Genomic DNA, 19,397 nt, shown 5'->3' with positions numbered 1-19,397 from the left:
TCCCTCTCTCATCTTCTCCAGCCACACTGGCCTCTTTCTTGTCTGCATGCATACTAAGAACTCTCCCTCCTCAAGACCTTTGCACTATTTCCTCTGCTTAGAACAGGCTTCCTCGTGCTCGCTTCGGCAGCACATATACTAAAATTGAAATGATATAGAGAAGATTAGCATGGCCCCTGCGCAAGGATGACACACAAATTCGTGAAGCATTCCGTATTTTTGAATAGACAATCTACAGAATGGGAGAAAATATTTGCATGCTACACATCTAATAAAGGGCTGATAACGAGAATGTATATAGAACTTAGGAAAATCAACAAGAAAAAAACCATTAAAAAGTGGGCAAAGGACATGAACAGAAACTTTTCAAAAGAAGACAGACTAATGGCCAAAAAACATAAAAAATTTCTCAATGTCTCTGATCATCAGGGAAATGCAAATCAAAACCACGATGAGATATCACTTAACTCCAGTGAGAATGGCTTTTATCAAAAAGTCCCAAAACAACAAATGCTGCATGCATGTGGAGAGATAGGAACACTCATACACTGTTGGTGGGACTGCAAATTAGTACAACCTCTATGGAAAGTAATATGTAGGTACCTCAAAGAACTAAAAATAGAACTACCATTTGATCCAGCAATCCCATTACTGGGCATCTACCCAAAGGAAAAAAAGTCATTCTATAATAAAGACATCTGCACTCAAATGTTTATAGCAGCACAATTCATGCTTGCAAAGATGTGGAAACATCCCAAGTGCCCATCAATACATGAGTGGATTAATAAAATGTGGTATTTGTATACGATGGCGTACTACTCAACCATAAAAAACAGTGGTGAACTAGCACCTCTTATATTGTCCTGGATGGAGCTGGAGCCCATTCTACTAAGTGAAGTATCACAAGAATGGAAAAACAAGCTCCACATATACTCGCCATCAAATTGGTACTAACTGATCAACATTTACATGCACACATGGAAGTAATATTCATCAGGTGCTGGGCAGGTGGGAAGGGAGTGGAGGGGATAGGTAAATTCACAAATAATGGGTGGAGAGCACACTGTCTGGAGGCTGGGCATGCTTGTAGCTCTGGCTTGGATGGTGCAAAGGCAATATATGTAACCAAAATGTTTGTACTCCCATAATCTCCTTAAATTTAAAAATAATAAATAAATAAATATATAAATAAATGAACAGGCTTCCCCTAGAGACATTCACAGTTTTTTCCTTCAGTTCTTTCAGTCTGCTCAAATACTTGTGTGTATAGGTGAGAGTGTGTGTGTGCGCGCACACTGGTGTGTGTAGTCTTAGGCAGGAAAGGATTTCTTAAATAAGAAACAAAAGTACTGGCCACAAGATAACTTGAGAAATTAAAATACTTTAATAGTAAAACTATTTATCATCAAATGACACATAAAGTGATAATCCACCAACTAGGAGAAGATATTTGCAATCTATAGAAAAAAGAAGGGAGTAGTACCCAGAATATACAAAGAACTCCTACAAATCAAAGAGAAAAAAGACAAACAATCCAATTAGAAAAATGGACAAAAGATGTAGATACTATAGAAACACAAATCACCAATAAACATAGGAAAGGGAAAGAGCTCTTAAATACACGGAAATTCAATTTAAGACAATAGCACAAATTAATTCACAGGGAGGCAGAGGACTGTGAACTTTTATGTACAGGTGGAGGGAATATAACTTGCTACAAGCACTTTGTAAAACAAAGGGGTGTCATTTTATAAAAGTGAGCATTTCCGTTATTTGGAATATACCCTAGAGAGGCTCTTGCCCTTTTATACCGGAAGGCATGTACAAGAATTTACATAGCAGCATTTTGCATAAAGCAAAAATATGGAAACAATGTCCATGTCCATCATCAGAAAAATGGCTTAAAAATGCCGTATTCACACAGTGGATCATAATGCAGCAGTGAAAGTGAATTACCTAAAACTAAATGCAACGACATGAATAGATTTTACAAAGATTGTTTTAATTGTTTAAAAAATTACAGAAGACTATTATACCATTTTTCAAAAACAACAAAACTAAGCAATATGTTGTTTAGAAATAAAAACATATGATATGTGTACACACAAGAGAAGGATAAACTCAAAATTCAGGAGAGCAAAAAAAATATTTTAGTCTTCAGGCTGATTTTCCAGCTGTTTCCAGCTCTCAGCTCTCAGTCTTCTTGGTTCCTTGTGGGCGAGGGGGTGATACGACTGGGTTTGGTCCATCAGTTAGCAGAAATGATGGGAGTCATTGCTGGGCAGAGCATTTAATTGCCAGTGTGATAGTCTACAGAATGCTCACATGCTCTCTCTCCCTGTCCTCCTCCTTCTCCTTTTCCAAACCCTCCCCCTACCCCATCCACCCCTCTGTCATGACATCTGGCAAAGTTTGAGATGGAGGAGAACTTCATGCAGATAGATGCAATGGTATTAGTAACTTTTAGTTTGGGTCATAGGTTCGAAGTGTGTGCATATTTGTGTGTGTGTGTGTGCATTCCAGGGAAACTGTACAGAGGAGGCCATTGCATGGGGCATGCTGTGGCAAGGGTTAGCTCAGTCAGTGGTTAGGAAGGGAAGGGCATTTCAAGAAGTTGGAACATCACATGCAAAATGCAAGCTACGACAAAGTCTCGTGTACCCAGAATATGGCGAGAAGTTCCAAGAGGCTCAGACGCAGAGGGTGTGGGGCAAGTGGCCAGACTGTGGCCAGAACACGGGGCTCTTCTCTGAGGAGCTGAAACCCAAGAGTCAGCAGGGCCTGGCTGATACTCATTCCTGCCAGTAGACCCCCTCTTTGGGTTTTGTTCTTCTCTTATTTCTGCTCAGTTGCACCAAACCACAATAATTTCCACATATAATTATTTTCACATCAATATTTTTCAATGCCCAAAGCTGGCGTGAAAGTCCACCTGTTCTTAGTGTTGTCAGGGGCACGAGAATTCCCAGCAAAGACATGTTATAGCATCCCAAGGAGCTCACGGTCTAGTAGAGAAGTCAAGGAAATATACGCATGGCATATGGTGTGATGGGTCAGCAATGGAAACAGCATTAGGCACAGGCAGGAAAGTGTCCTGTCAACCTGGGGAAAACAAGACACTTGAGCTGAATCCTGAAGGATGACTCTCAGTCACTGTATTGGTAGAAATAAAAAGGTTCAACACCACTAAGGACTAAAGAAGGGGCACGATACCCTCATACATTGTGCAGCCAAATCTGGCATAACACCATGGACAGCAACTTGCCATATCTATTAAAACTTTTAATACACAAACCCCCATGACACAGCAATTCATCTTGGTGGCTGTACTAGGGAAATACTCAAAAAAGTTCATAAAGGGGCATGTGCCAGGTTGCTCACTTTAGTCTTATTTGTCATAATGGAAAAACTGGTAGAAATTAAAGGACTCTCTATAGGAGGATGGCTAAATAAGCAATGGTTTTCATATACCGTAATGAAACATTTATTTAAAGAATGAGATGTGCACTAATATGGAAAGATCTCAAGAAGTGTTATTGAATAAAAACCCAAATTTTAGAATGCTACATAGAGTATGATACTATTTGTGTCAACTCACTCCCACATATACACAGGTACTCACCTAAAACAGTATTATGTTTTCTGTACAATTTCTATGGTTATATATGTATATACACACATATATGTATATATCTATATATACATGCATATATATGTATGTATATACATACACACATATATGTATACACATACACACACACACACATATATATAAATAATTTCCAGACAGATACCAAAATGAGCAAGTGAATTTCTCCCCTGGGCAGTGTACAGAGATGGGGGCATTGGTTTCCAAAGAAGATGCACTCAAACCCAGGCCTCTGTGCAGGAGAGTGTTCAACTATGACACTGAAGATAAAGCAAAGTCTGGGACAGTTTTCTGATAGCTGATGGAGGTCCCTAGAAGAATAGGAAACATCTATCCAGAGAAGAGCCAGTGGTATTTGTTATTCTGTGCCATTTGGACCTGGAAAGAGAAACATTTTACTCACCTGGAGTCAGAGGAGTGTATCTATCCTAACGCAAGGTGCACAGGTTTGGGGCATATTGAGGAGACAGTCACATCGGCTGATAAGGGGGGAGAGGGAAGCCTGTCCCCTGAGGCAGCATATCAACTGTGTTGCACTCTGGAATGGGACAAAAAATACTGTAGACCTGACAAAGTAAGTCCAGGCAGAAGATGAGATCCAAGATAAGCTGGGGGCCATGCCCTGCTTCCCTTGATCTTTCAGGCAAAGCAGAATCCTACCTTGCCAGGGCTACTGCGAGAGGGTTCCCCAGGCAGGAGCTATTTTGGAGAGAGTGGGTTAGAAAGAGAACAGCAAGGGGATAGTTGGCCTAAAAACATACTCCAGAAGTGGAGCTTTCTTAACATGTTGCTATATAATGATTGTACGATTATTGTAGATAGATGTGAAAGGAAAAAGTCTGTAGACAATAGGATCAGATATGCAAAAAAGGCTGTGGCTTTTTATGTCCCCTCCCCCACTAGCTGGCCACACAGATCCCACCCCCTGGGTCTGGATCTTCCTGAAGTTCCCTCCCTTGGGTGATAGAACATGCCTAGGACTCTGGGTCCTGACATATCTCAGGTCTCTGGGACCTGAGAAGTCCAACAAAATATGTAGAGCCTCAGTGAAGGAGAGCTGGAATGTTGAACACAGAAACAGGCAGAAAAGTCCCAGTCTGGTAGAGGGAGCCAAAATGGTGGAAACCAGACAAAGGCAGCATCTCCCATGTGCAGAACTCCCTGTAGGTACTCGGGTGGAGGCCATCTATTATCTCGCTGTTCCATCTACTGAGGGACTCAGAATGCTGACATATTCCCAGCCCGAATGAGATGTAGCTCTCAACTCATGTCTGGAAGCCAATGGGTAGGTGCAATTGCCTACAGGAATTAAAGACTAGAACCATGCAATGAGGCAGAGGGGGAGAAAGGAAATAATTTCTTTACAATCCTTTTGAAAAGATTTTTTTTTTTTTAAGTCAAAGGAGATCCTCTATCTCAGTTTAGTGCTGGTAGGTCTTTAACCACTAACGTTGCTAATTTCCCTCACCCAAAAGGAGATAGGGGCTCAGAGTGCAGGGCAGGCAACAATATTACCATTCCTCTCTTTTATGGTTACCTCCTGTGTGTGGCAATTGTGAGGGTTCTCTATAGCTGCTTAGGAAACCTAAGGCTTAAAACACATTTACAATCTCATTAAATTCTGCACTTCCTTTGCTTCAGGGTCTCTTACAAGGATTCAATCAAGGTGTTGTCTGAGGTAGGGGTCTCATCTGAAGCTTGACTGGTGAAGAATCTGTTTCCAAATGTGTATGTTGTTGACAGGATTCAGTTTTCCGTGGGTTATTGACTGAAGACCTCAGCTTCTTGCTGGCTGTTGGACAGATCTTTCCTTAGTTCCTTGACAAATAGACCTCTCTATAGTATGACTTAGTTCATCAGAGCCAACAAAAAAGAGAGCCATTAGAGAGAGCCTGCCAGCAAGATGGAAATTGCAATCTTATGTAACAAGTCATGGAAATTCATCTCATTCCCACTGCCGAGTTCTACTGGTCAGAAGCAAGTCCCAGTTCATGCCCACACTCAAGAGGAGGAAGTTATACAGGACATACGTACCAGGAGGTGGGGATAATTGGGGTCTGTCTTAGAGTCTGTCTACCATGGCAATTATAATCATTTTTCCATTCAATGCACTGATATAGAATTGCTGTTTTAATAAGTTTTTTAACCAAGTAAAAAAGAAATAAAGAAAAATACTGAATCTACAAATCATAGGTGGGTGTCCAGAAATGATAGAGTGTGCTCAGAGATTGAGAAATAGTAATGTTCTTAGAATATGCTGACCATTCCTTCATTTGTTTATTTATTTGTCCACCCATCTATATATATGTTTATTCATGGAATACAGATTGAACATCCCAAATCCAAAAATTCAAAATCTGAAATGCTGCAAAATCTGAAACTTTTTGAGTATCGACCTGACACTCAAAAGAAATGCTCCGTAGAGCATTTTGGACTTCAGATTTTTGGATTTGGAATGCTCAACCCGTATAATGCAAATATTCCAAAATCTGAAAAAGAAAATTGAAATCTGAAACTCTTCTGGTCCCAAGCATTTTGGATAAGGGATATTCAACCTTAGCAGGATATTGTCTTTGTCTTTCAAGGATTTTGGCTTAGTGATAAGTTTCTAAATCCTGGCTGCACATTAAAATCCCCTGGAGAGCTTTTTAAAAAATACCAAAGACCAGGGACCATCACAGAACAATTGAATTAGAATCCTCCCTGTGGGGACTAAGGAATTCTAATGTGCTTCCTGAGTAGTGATGACCTCAGGGCATTGATCCCTTTGCGGTAGAATAGCACCTGCAAGAATTGTTGGAGATACAGGCAGTAAGCCCTACAACCACAAACAAACCAGCAAGTTTCAACTTGTTTTTTGTTTTTCATTTTTTTTTTCCTTCCAGGAAAATAGAGTCTCCAACAAGGTAGTTTGAGTTTCAGGGGATAACAAGCTGGGCCCTACACTGAACGGACATTCTTGTTCCCAGTCCTGAGTTTATCCCTGACCTATAACCTGACCTCTACTGTGAACTCTAGAACTGACCTTGAGTTAAAATTCCAGCCCCAGCTCTTCCTCTGCTTTGTCTTCCTGGAGGCTGGAGACTGGTGATTCCATATTATAGCTACATTTCATGGTCGAGGCCTCTGCATATCTAATTATGCTGTGTCTGCTGCACTGGCCGGGACGAAGAATATCCATCAGCATCTTCAGCAGGTCAGCCTCAGCCTCACCTGCCTTCTCAACACCTGGTAGCCAAGAGATGGAGGCCTCCCTACCAGCAGGTCAGCCCTGCCTTGCCTCCTGGTCTGCGTGTGGCGTCTTGGGGTGTATGACATGAGTGAGTGTGTGTGTGTGTGTGTGTGTGTGTGTGTGTATGAAAATGTGAAGGTACATGTCCAGAGAGGTCATTCATTTATTTGGTCACGTATTAAGCCTCTATCATGTACCAGGCTGTATTTTAGGTAATAGAGATATAGCAGTGAACAAAGCAACCTTCTGCCATCTGGGAGCTTAATTCCAGGTGGGGAGGTACCAGCAACCATGTGGACCAATGCGTCAATTAGATTAATTCCAGAGCCTGACCAGTGCCCCAAAGTGTGATGAAGAAGATAAAATAGAACAACGGGAGAGAGAATGACTTGGGAAATGTGCTGTTTTTGGTAGTACGGTCAGGGAAAGTCTGCCTCAGAGAAGACTTTTAAATGGTATATAGATGTCACCAAAACCATAGTTGATAATCTAGATCATCATCGTCTAATAGAACTTTCTATGATGATGGAACTGTCCTGTATCTGCACTGCCAGGGCAGTAGCCATTAGCCATCTGCAGCTGTTGAGCACTTGAAATGTGGCTAGTGAAACTAAGAAATCGAATCTTTAACTGTATTCAATTTTAGTTCATTCAGCTGTCCATTACGGAAGTCACCAGCCACATGCAGCTATTCAAATATGAATTCAAGTGTGAATTAACTAAAATCACTGAGTACAATACATTTTTGTCAAGTATAGTCATCCTACTCTTCTATCAAACCTTTAATTTATTCCCTGTATCTTACTGTTATGTTTGTACCCTTTAACCCACTTCTCTTCATCTTCCCCCCACCCCCTTTCTTCCCTTTCCCAGTTTTTTATCTATTTTTCCACTTTCTACCTCAATGTGTCCAAAGTTTTTAGCTCCCACATGCAAGTGAGAACATTCGACATTTGTCTTTCCGTGCCTGGCTTATTTTACTGAAGATAATGACCTCCAATGCCATCCATGTTGCTGTGAATGACATGATTTCATTCCTTTTTTGTGGCTGAATAGTATTCCACTATATATATGCACCACATTTTCTGTATTCATTCATCCATTGATGGGCACTTAGGTTGATTCCATACCTTTGCCATTGTGAATAGTGCTGCAATGAACATGCAAGTACAGGTGTGCCTTTGATATACTGATTTATTTTCCTTTGTATACATACCCAGTAGTGGCATTGCTGAATCAAATGGAAATTCTATTTTAGGTTTTTGAGAAACTTCCATAGTATTTTCCACAGTGGTTGCACTAGTTTACACTCCTACCAACAGTGTATAAGAGTCCTTAGGAATATTTACTATATAGGCTTTATGCATATTGGGTCACTCAATTCTCACAACAGTGGTACCAATGAAGAGTTATTATCATTAAAACATTCATTTTTTAGATGGCATAGAGAGGTTAAATAAATCATATGCATCACACAGTTTGCAAATAACAGAATTAGTATCGGAACCCAGGCAACTGGCACCAGAATCCGTGCAATTATACCCGCTTATCCTGCCTCCCTCCCAGCGAGTATCGGCTTTTCAAACCTCACTCTTGCCTGGTGTGGAAAACGGCACATAGGGGAACAGGACAGGAAGAAACAGGCTGCTGGAGCAGAGCAGTACAGGCCAGAGATGACAGTGTATAGACTGGCATCGTGGCAAAGGAATGATGGAATGATGGAGGAGTTAGACTTAGAATGTGTTTTAGAAATAGAGGCACAGCTCACAGGGGTGAGCAAGGACAAGCAGAATCAGTGCTGGCTCCTAGGCTTGGGGTGGAGCAATTGAGTGGACGGTGGTGCCCTTTCCTAAGGCTGGGAAGGCTGGGGGAGGGTGGGACCTGGGCCCCTGGTAGATGAGCGGGGATGCTGCAGTGAGGTGCATTAGGAAACCTATTGGGTATAGTTCTGCGTCTCAATTTGGGCACATTTTTCTTTCTCCTTTTTTTTTTTTTTTTTTGCCTCTCTTCTTTCTCCCTTTCTTTTCTTTTTTATTATTCAACAAATACTTATTGAGACCCACTTGATGCCAGGCACTGTGTGAGGTGCTGGGACTATAGATGGACAAACAGACTCTACACAAGCAAATGAGCATATAAGCAAGATAATTTCGGGTAACCAGAAGCCCTGTGACGTGAGCAGAATAGGCTGATGTGAAGGAGACTGATTCTAGATGGGGTGCTTGGGGTGGGGGCTGCTCTCTGAGCAGGTGATGTTTGCCTTGAGACCTGAATAAGAGAAGGTGCCAATTATGGGAAGAGAAGAGGGAAGTGTGTGTGTGTGTGTGTGTGTGTGTGTGTGTGTTAGAGACAGAGAGAGACAGGGAGTGATAGGGACTCTAGGGGATTGCTGTGCATGAATATCTGATAATATAAGAATCTTCATAGCACAGTATGTATGTATGTTTGTGAATACCTAACTAGGTGTGCACTTATTTCTTTTTCTATCTGTCATTTCCCCATCTGTTATATGATCAGATTGATTGGTTTGAAAATCTGTTTAGTATTTCATGCACCCCAAGCTGTGAAAGCCAGGGCTAAATACAGGCACAGTAGGATGCACTAATTAATTTGTGATTATATTTTACATCATTTGAAGCTAGAGCCTTTGATTTGGGGATGCAACTCTCTGAAGGAAACAGTTCAAGGACAACATCTAAGGCTCTTGGCTGGGTGCTGTGCAGAAGAGGTTGTCTTGCTATCCTAGCCAAATGTAGGGAAAAGAAGTTTTGGGGCTGAATTTATTCAGCAGAGAATACATTTTCCCTTCAGTACTGTGTCTCAATCTCAACCAAACTCTAGAGCTGGTGCATGGCAGTGTGGCAACGCACACTTGTTTTTCACAGAAACATTCACACCTGTCATGTATGTGGATAGATGCCCCTATCTTGACCTGCCTAGTTTACAAGTCCCCTTAGCCAGGCGTGATGAATCCCAGGAACACTTGCACCAACAAAACATCAAGTGCTTTTACCAAACAGTATCTGTCTTGCTGACCAGGTTGCTTGGATCACAAGGAAGAAAAATGAACAAATTATTTACAAAAAACAAAGTTCATTTTAAGGCTGCACATGACATAAAAATTAAATGACCTCACCATCCGCACGGGTCAGAAGATGGCATTTTCTGAGAATGCACAATGAAGAAATGGGCTTCCTGTGTAATGGCAACAATAATGAACACTCGCACGGAGTGGTTCATTTCTTTCAGGCATCCTGCTGAGCCTGTCCTTAGCACTAGCCCTGTTGACCCTGATAAAACATGCTCTGAGTTTGGTCTTGCTTGTGATCTCCATTTTATATGATGAGGAAACTGAGATGTGAAGTGGTTAAGTAGGTCTTCCAAAGTCACTTAGAGGGAGGACAGCAGAGCCAGGGTTCCAGGGTCCCAGAGCGAGTGCAGTCAGCTGTGACAACTTGAGGGATAGTTACCCGGTAGGTAGACAACGGTGCTCAGGATGCATGGCTACAAATGGGCAACAAATGATGTTCCAGAAAGCAACTGCAGCCCGCCATCAAGAGGATATGGGAGTGTTTTGAAAAGCAGGTGGAACAAAGCAACAAGTGGTCCAGGAAAAGGCAAGACTTGAATGAAAACCTGGCAGGTTGGTGGTCACCTTCGTAAAGAGCAGTGTCTCCATCGTTCAGAGGCTCAGAGTCGTGATGGTGCACACAGTTTGAGGGTGTAGGGCGTAGACATGCGTTAGGGTGACAGAGGCAGATTCTGCAGGAGCAAACAGGGCTCGAGTCAGCTGCAGGGTGCAGGTGAGAGGGAGGGAAGGCTGACAGCGCCCCCGAGGCAGAGATGGGCTGACACACAGCTGGGAGTGGAGCACGAGCTGGAGAGACCTGGCCCGCAGACTTCCCGGGAGGAGCTCTCTGGTGTCACTGTCTGTTCAACCGTGAGCACAGGTACCTGTGCAGACACGCTGACACCTCCATAATCATCACTTATTGTTGCACCTGCCCTTCGAAATGCTGAACCTGGGGAAAGAACGCACAATAAAATAGCTAATAGAAGTTGGCGTGCGAGGTTCTGCAAAGGATTGGATGGGTAGGAATAAACGATCAGAGAAGTACACTCCAGGTGGGATCCCCAGTCAGGGGCAGGTGAAGTGTGTTCCATAATCTTGTTAATTCAAAGTCAGCAAACACGTTTGTCTCAGAACATCTGGAGTGAGATAGTTCAGTTGCACAAGAGAAAGGGGCGGAGGGAGAGTTGCCAGGATGAGGACACTGAAGTTGTAGGCGGGTGATGGTTTAGATTTGAGATCCTTGTTTCCAAGCCTGTGGGCCTGAGAATGATTGCAAAGGATCACCACATCCCTGTAGACGCCAAACATTGAGTATAAACTAAGTCAATAAAAATCTCACACACACGGCAATCTTTCAAAAATGTGGATTCAATGATGATTCAATCACAGATATATCTCAAAGGATTATTGAATTCATAGTTGCTTTCTGTCCATATGTGCTTTCTAAATCAAATGATATGAAAAAGTTAAGTGCTGTCGTATCGCGGGCTATTGATGTGAAAGACGAGTGATCACATTGAGAAGAGTCAGAGATGACAGAGAGAAACAACTTTGTGCAGCATGCGGCAGGGCCTGATGGAGTGGCCACGCTCTGCCCGGCTAGGGGGCTTCCCAAATGCTTGAGCACGTCAGAGTGGCAGGGGGAAAGAGATTTCTAGAGATTCACTGGGATATGGATGAAAATGAAGCTGTTTGGTGCTCTAAGACTGGGTTGCATCAGTGCCCACTTGAGAGGTGGGTTTCTGTGCCTTGGAGTTATTTACATGGGGTGCATATATGAGGCAACCAGTGATGGTAACATAGATTAAGAATTCGAGCAGGGCTATTCTCCGTCACTCACTCAACAGGTAAATTTGTTTGTGCTTACTATATCCTCCATTATACTAGCAGTGGCAACAAGAGGGGTCGTCACCAACATATTGTTTCTTGTGAATGAATACGAGATGTTATCATCCCCATTAGACAGAAGGCAGAACTGAGGATCACAGACATGGAATGAGTTGCTCAAAGCAAGTGTGGTTCAGAGGTGGAGTCCTGAGACTCAACCCTCAGCACAGGCCTCTGTCAAGATGAGGATGCACTTAGCTGGCTTCCAAGAGAGATGATGAGGGACTTTGGAATCCGGCTGACCTCGGCCGGTGATTCCCACTGAAACTCCTGAACCACTGTGAGTCCTAAGAGATAAGGATAGACCTCTCAAATTATTTTTACTATTTCAGAAAATGAAAACTTCTTAAGGGGAAGATCTTACTCTTTGTTTACCTTCTAATACTATCGCAGTGAGTGTCTGTCACACTACAGTTGCCACATTAATGAACAAAGGAATAGTTTCTCTCTCTCTCTCTCTCTTTCTCTCTCTCTCTCTTTTTCTGTCTCTCTCCTCCCTTTCCCACCTCCCTGGCTAAAATTTGTTTCAGTATCATGATCTTGGTTTTCTCCTGTTAAGAAATACTAATAAGCAATTACACATAGTTCTGATATAAAAAATAAAAATAAATTTATAATTACTTGGATAAGTAACGGGTTCCAAAACTCTGATCCCATGAAAGGAGACATAGGTAGTACAAGAGATCAACACAGAAATCCATTAAGAGCATGGGAGTAAGGCTTTCAGTCCGCCATGATAGCCTGACATCTCTACACTCTCCAGGGACAGCGGGACATGCTCATGACACCTACACGCTCTTCTGAGCAGCAGAGAAAGTGCCACATGTCTGAATCGGGCCAGCTTATCTCAGGGGCCCGATCCAAGAACACGGATGTGGGGGCATCGTGTGATATGTGACCAGCTCCTGACTATTGAGGGAGTAAAAACTCTAGTAAAGTTGATGAAAAACTATAAAGTCCTCTTGTCCTCATTTGGAAGAGTAAGAGCTCCCTTTGAAGAGCGAGGAGACAACCTGCTATAGAGGTAGAAATGGCCTGGAAAGGGTCTTTCCCTTTTCCCACTTTTATTTGTGTTTTATTGTGCTTCTAGACACAAGGTAAAAAGAAGTTGCCTCAGGGGATCAGTAGTGTCCTTAACTTCTGATCCTTTGAGATAAGTTCCATCCAAAAGTGGTTCATGACACTTGCGTGTTCTCAGAAGAGAGTAACGAGCATCATTTTTCCAAATAGTTGTCGTCTTGTTAACGAACCCACAAGGGGGGGTTCAACGTTGATCACTACATAGAAAACCAATTAAAGAGACCACGAGGATTGTCAGGGGAGAAAGGATTTATTACAGTGGACACTTCTACTGGGAGGGGGAGGGATGGACTGTCTCAAAGCCCCCTCCCTGACCAGCAGGGTCAGGGGGGTTTTCTGGAGGTGAAATGAATAATGCATGAGGGGAGTGAGCATCATTACGTGTTTGGAGTGGAGTGCAGGGCACGCAAGCACAGTAAGAAATCATGCTAGTACATATATATGTCCCATGATCGAAAAATGGCATGTAAGTCCCTCCCAGGGCAGGGATTTTAGTATTATATGAGCTAAGGGTTAATATTGATCATTCTTTCAGCCTTCTGCGCAGGCTCAGTGGGTCGCTGGGCATGGTCTGTGGTGGAGTGTCGCTTATCTTGTCTTCTGCACACAAACAGGTGGTGTGAGGCTTTGTAGTTATTTCGTGGCTGCAAGGAGGTTCTACCATTTCTGGGAAAGAAACTCAAAAGAGAATGCCTCAGTGCAACAGAAAGTTACGAAGTTCTGGTCAGTAAATCTTATTTTCCTAGGAACTACAAAGAAAAAGAAAAAACTACAAAAAAATGTTTTCTTGCATATGGAGCTGGTCACATTCTCAAGCTGGAGTATATTCTCATAATTCTCTCTTCCCCTTTCTGTTGCTGGCTCTACTGATACCCGGCACACTCGCTGCATTCATTTATAACCAACCGTATCTTTGGAAGTTTATCTGTGTTGGTTTTGCCTTGGCAGAATCATCAGGAAAAACACGAGGAGAACTGAGTTCTCTTTCCCGTTGTGCCCAGAGAGGCAGTCAACCCTTCACCCTAAATGTCTGCAGCAAGACCTCTGGGCCCTGCAGAATTCCCCATCCTAAAATGTTGACAGTGCCGGTTAAGAAACTCTGGGTTAGCCCTAGATCTTTGGAACATAAAGCCTTCTAAGTGGGTGTGTCTGGGGTTCTCTAAAATCTTAATTGCAGTCTGTAAAATAGAGAAACTGCTCACCTTCCCTGGAGATAAAAATTAGCCAGACCTTGGGAGTAAAGGACTGGCCACCCTCCTTGGTGATGGGGGATGTCAGGTGAAGTGGGGAATGTGGTGATGAATCTCCTGCCTTTTCTTCCAGATGCGTCTCCAGAGGCAAAATCAAACAGGACGATTTCTCAGTAGGTCACCATAATCCATCAGTTTTTAATACACCTTCCTGTTATCTTTGAGTCCTCTGGCCCCACTCCCAAGACCCTGAAGATTAGCAAATGACCTTACTCTTCTGCCATTGGGAATATCCAAACCATCAGGCAGGAAATTCCTAAATATTGCCTTCCCTGATCCTAACCACATCCCAACTGCTCAGCCTCAAGACCTTTTCAGCTTGTACATCTGTCATTCCCAGGGATTCTCCCCCAGAGTAAGAATGTCTGCTGGACCCCCATTTCTCCACCCGAGGTCGCCGTCTTGTGTCTTCCTGCTACCCCCAGCTTCACGTCCTACCTTCTTCCCCTTCGTCGTATTGAATAGTAGTGAGGAGCACAGGCTTGGCGGGGTTTCACCTTCCAGCTCTGCCACATACATGCTGTGTGATCTTAGATGAGGCACTTAACTTCTCTGAGCCTCACTTTTTTCATTGATATCATGGGAAATAACGAGAATCTCCCTTCTCGGCCTATTTCAATAGGGTTATTGTCACTACTACCTCAGTCAAAGACTGAGGCTGTCATAAACCTTCTAATCCCAAAATCTCTATACGTGCCTGGCACCAAGGTTAAAACAACAAAAATGCTCGAGACCTGAGTTTGCTATTTTCTGCCACAATGTGGTCATCTGTCATTTAAACCTGGGATGTTTTCCTCATTCTTTTCCAGTTATTTAAACTGTTTGTGTATCTTCAAAGCCCAGTTTTCCCCTCCCCTTCTCCTCCTCCATCTTCCTCTTGCCTTCATTTCTCCTTCTTCTCCCTTCTAATCTCCTTCATCCTTTGTTTCTCCTCTTCTTCTCCCTTTCCTATCCTGTCTCACACCTTCCTGTCTCCTTCTCTTTCTCGTAGGCACGTGTGGCAATGCAGTTGAGACTCGGCGGGTACGATTCTGTTTGAAAGAGATCTCTGTCCGTGGCAGAGATATCTCATCTGAACCACAGACCATTTTACTAAATGGGATATTCAGGCCTTTCTTCTGAAGAACTCACAGTCTACTAAAGGGCAGGCATGATGCTTGCTGTCAGCAACATATACCTAACACCTGGTCCATAATAAGCACCAGTGCTCAATGGGATTAATGAGGAAATGAATGGCAGCATAGCCCGTTCATTGTTCAGGAGTCCAAGGAGGGAAAGTCCCTGTCCTAAATTCATTCAGCAAGTTAATTGTGAAGACAGAACTATCACTCAGGATTCCTTCTTTCTCAGCTTCAATTAGGCCCCTGGGCCATATGTATGACTGCTTTTTTTGGGTCTATTTGATAAAAATGTGGTCTCCAAATGGTTTGACTTTTTGCCTTCAGGAATTTCAGGATTCATGAATATGGGTTTGAAAACCACAGTGAACTTTCCAACATAACTGGACAGGGCTATGCATCCTTGGACAAGGTTCATTGTCTCTCTGACTCTCAGTTTTCACATCTCTATAAAGGGCTCAGTGGTACTTGTGAGGTTTAACCACGCTAACCCGTGAAATCGCCTCTCTCGGTGCATGGCAAGTAGCAGGTGCTCCACTGAGTTTCTGCGTGAGATTCTTCCTCAGTGCAGAGGAGCTGGCCCTACCCTCATGCCCTTGCTCTAACCACCATTCTCTTGGGTTCATCAGGAGGGCTCAGAAAATATTGCTAATTTGTGCGCCATTTGTTCCACTGGATAATGCATTTGGGAAAATGTAAGGTGCCCACGTACCTCTGATTCCGGCAAGTCAAAGGCAAGCTCTGCTCCTGACCCTTTCGGAGAGAATGGGCACTTTATATCTCATACGGGCTATTGCTTTCTCCCTTGGCATTCATGACGGTACCCATTTGCTTCAACTGAGGAGGCCCCAGAGAGAGAGATCAGAAATCGAATGATGTAGCTTGATCTGGCAAGAATTTCTGTGCATTCTGGACTAGGTTTCTGTAACTCCCAGTGGTTAGTCCTGGGGACCTCACCTTGGCAGCACACATAGTGAGTCTCATTTTAAGATGCAGCTTCGCCACTTACTAGCAGAGTGACCTTGGACCAGTCATGCAACTTTGCTGAGGTTTTACAGGTTGACTAAGCGTTGTCAGACTGTAACCAAGAGCCCGGGCTGTGGTGTCAGACAGACCCGGGATTGAATTCTGACTCCACCTCTTGTGGCTTTGGCCAAAGTAATCAATTTCACTGGGGCTCTGTTTCCTGATCTCTAAAATGAGGGAAATTATAATTATACCTTCTTAAAAGAGTTTTCTTAAAAAAAAATTTAACAGCTAACATATTGAGAAGCTACTATCTATGAGGCAGTCTTCTAGATAGTAGCTCACTTCATATTCACAAACGCCCTATGGGAAGCTATTATTAGTGCGATGCCTCCTTGCAGAGGATGAGACAGACCCAAATGACTTAGGTTAAGTAATGTGCCCAGGATCACACCGCTATTAATAGTAGGTACATGCAGACTCGGCAGGTCTAGCTGGAGTGCATGCTCTTAACGACGAGGCTGGAGAGTCCAGTGTCTGAAAGTGCTTAGAGGAAACCTCCAGCCTCAGAACTTGAACTCTGAACCAGGACACAGCAGGGAGTGAGCACTCTGTCAATGGTGGTGCTCACTCTAGGCCTCTAGGCGGTAGGTTACCTATGGTTACCCTTGTTTCCTGTGAGGCCCTGGAGGCTGGCCTGCATTCCTACAGGGCCCTGTTTAGCAACGCCTCAGGCCCAGCCAGTGGGGTGGGGGCAGGACGGCTGAGCTGGAGAGTGTCTCATAAACATTTGGGACTGTGAGAGCAGATGTGTGATCTTGCAGAATGATTCTCGCTTCAGGACTGTGTGTTGACGCTGATGTCACGGCTGCTCTGAGCACCCGAGATACTGTTAACGAGCTGTTCCAAGCCCAGATGCAGTGTTTTCTCACCATATGGTCGGCACTGAAGTGCGTGGTCTTTCAGACTGGGACGGCAGGAAGCCCAGCAACGCTGCACCCGATGCATGGAAACCGTGCTTGGAGAAGCTGCGTCCTCCAAAACTGCCCCAATCCTCCTGACTTCTAGGGACTGTGTATTCATTTATATGTCATTCATTTATCCATCTAATAACCAAAAATAGTTATGGGTCACCTATGATGTGGCAGATACCACGTTAGGCACTGGAGTTACAAAAGTGAATAAAACATTGTTAGATCCGGTTCCCCTTGGCCCCAGGAACAGAGAGGCAGAGTCATTGAGGCTGCAAAAAGGCAAAGGAGTTTATTGGCTAGCCCGAGCTAGGGTCCACATTCCAGAGCACCAACGCAGTGGCCTCTCCACGAACTAGGACCCCGCCCTGGGGTAAAGGTTAAGCTTTTATACTTTTCTGTATGCTAGTTTTCACACGACACGTTAGTCTGCACACAACACACTAGTCTGCACACGACACACTAGTCTGCACTTCATCCCCCTTTAGTTTATTTGTCCTTTTTTTTTAGAAGTGGCTGATCGCGTTGGCTCCAAGCTTCGGGCTTTTCGCGCTGGCGCCAGTTGTAGTTAACGTCATCCAGGGGAAGAGGAGGGTCTCCGACGGGGGAGGGGGGCTGTTGTTGCAGACCTTCTAGTTTTGGGTTACAAGCGATACTGGGAACACATGCCCTGCACAAGCCGTTCATGCGCTGATCATGTCTTGCTCTTCTTATCTACTGAGTTGGTTGGAAGGCCCCTGGACTCTCCAGCCCTTTATCAGGAAGTAACTTGCGGTTGCCTCCCTGGGGCTTTGTTTTCCTTTACTTTAGTGAAACCTGCCATGGCTCCACTTACGCTAAGCACCAAGCCAGCAAGGCATATATACAGGAGCAGAACTAGGCTTCTCACATCCAGGAAGCCTAGCCTATCATGGAGTTACCTTTGCTCTTATCCCTGTTTTTCCTTCTGATTAACTATATTTATCAAACAACTAAAAGCAAGCATAGTCACAGAAGTGAATAGCATCAGTTAGAATCAAAGAGAGCACACATTTTCCTACTATCAATTCCTGTTCTTCATTCCCCCCCCTTTTTTTTTTTTTAGCTATGAGCACTCTTGCTCGTACATGGGGTCTCGCACCTCCTCTATTTTTAAGCAGGTATCACGGCTCAGCTCTTGGTATTGCTGCCACAATACCATCAATTGTATGGCATTGACCCGCTCTTTCACAAAGGCAACTAATCTATTTAGAATACACGGTCCGAAAGTGAGGATGAGCAGGAGCACAATTACGGGTCCTAATATAGTGGAAAGCAAAGTAGTCAGCCAAGGGGAGCTATTGAACCATGACTCAAACCATCCTTCTCTTTGTTCACACTCCCGTTTCCGCTTTGCCAGTCCTTCCCTGGCTTTAGCCATGGTGTCCCTGACTATCCCAGTATGATCAGCGTAGAAACAGCACTCTTCCCCAAGGGCCGCACATAGCCCTCCCTGTTGCAGAAATATGAGGTCCAGTCCCCTCCGGTTCTGTAGCACCACCTCAGACAGTGAGGTTAGGGACTTTTCTAAGAGAGAGATGGATTTTTCAATTCTGGCTATGTCTTCATCTATGGCGGCCCTCAAACTATCGAACCCCCTATGTTGTATCACTAAGGATGAGATTCCTGTCCCAGCTCCTATTGAGCCTAGGCTGAAAAGGGTGGCTAAGGTTATTGTTGTAAAGGGCTCTCTTTTTTTTCTAGCCAATCCGGCTCTTTCTGTGCCCTTTGTCCATGCATCGTATATTACATCTTCTTGATGGTAAATAACCTTAGGGAACACTAGCACCTGGATGCAGAATTCTTTAGACTCATTAAAGACAGGCTGGGACACGGAGTCAGGCCTATTTTAGAACAAATCCACCACCCATCGAGCACTGGAACAATCCATTTTTTTTTTCAGTCCGGTTCACGACCGGGTGGACTTTGGCACAAAGCTGTGCATGGCTAGGCGGCACCTTCCCTATGCAGGCTCCACTCCTGGTGACTACCTGAAGTGTCAACCCTGGGCCCTTGCGGCCCCACTTGCAGGACCCGGGGGTCTCCTCTCCCAAATAATGGAAGGGGGCAGCCAATCCCACTGCTTCATAGAAAGGGGGTCTAATATCATAGCATAACCAGCAAACTGCCGTAGCGTTGGGGTCGGAGCGGTT

At 43.9% G+C, this 19,397-nt stretch overlaps 1 protein-coding gene and 1 non-coding gene across 2 annotated transcripts in view; both read left to right on the top strand.

Moving 5' to 3' along the window:
• Positions 1 to 19,397, top strand: part of HS3ST4 (heparan sulfate-glucosamine 3-sulfotransferase 4) — a 361,611-nt gene that overhangs the window by 329,676 nt on the left and 12,538 nt on the right. The gene's annotated exons all lie outside the window — the stretch shown is intronic.
• Positions 115 to 221, top strand: LOC138394903 (U6 spliceosomal RNA). Its single transcript, XR_011235421.1, has one exon. It is a non-coding gene; the product is annotated as a U6 spliceosomal RNA (small nuclear RNA).

The sequence above is a fragment of the Eulemur rufifrons genome, chromosome 14, assembly GCF_041146395.1.
Source record: "Eulemur rufifrons isolate Redbay chromosome 14, OSU_ERuf_1, whole genome shotgun sequence".
Taxonomy (NCBI): domain Eukaryota; kingdom Metazoa; phylum Chordata; class Mammalia; order Primates; family Lemuridae; genus Eulemur; species Eulemur rufifrons.
Note: the sequence above shows the minus strand (reverse complement) of the source record. Positions and strands in the feature narration are given on the sequence as shown.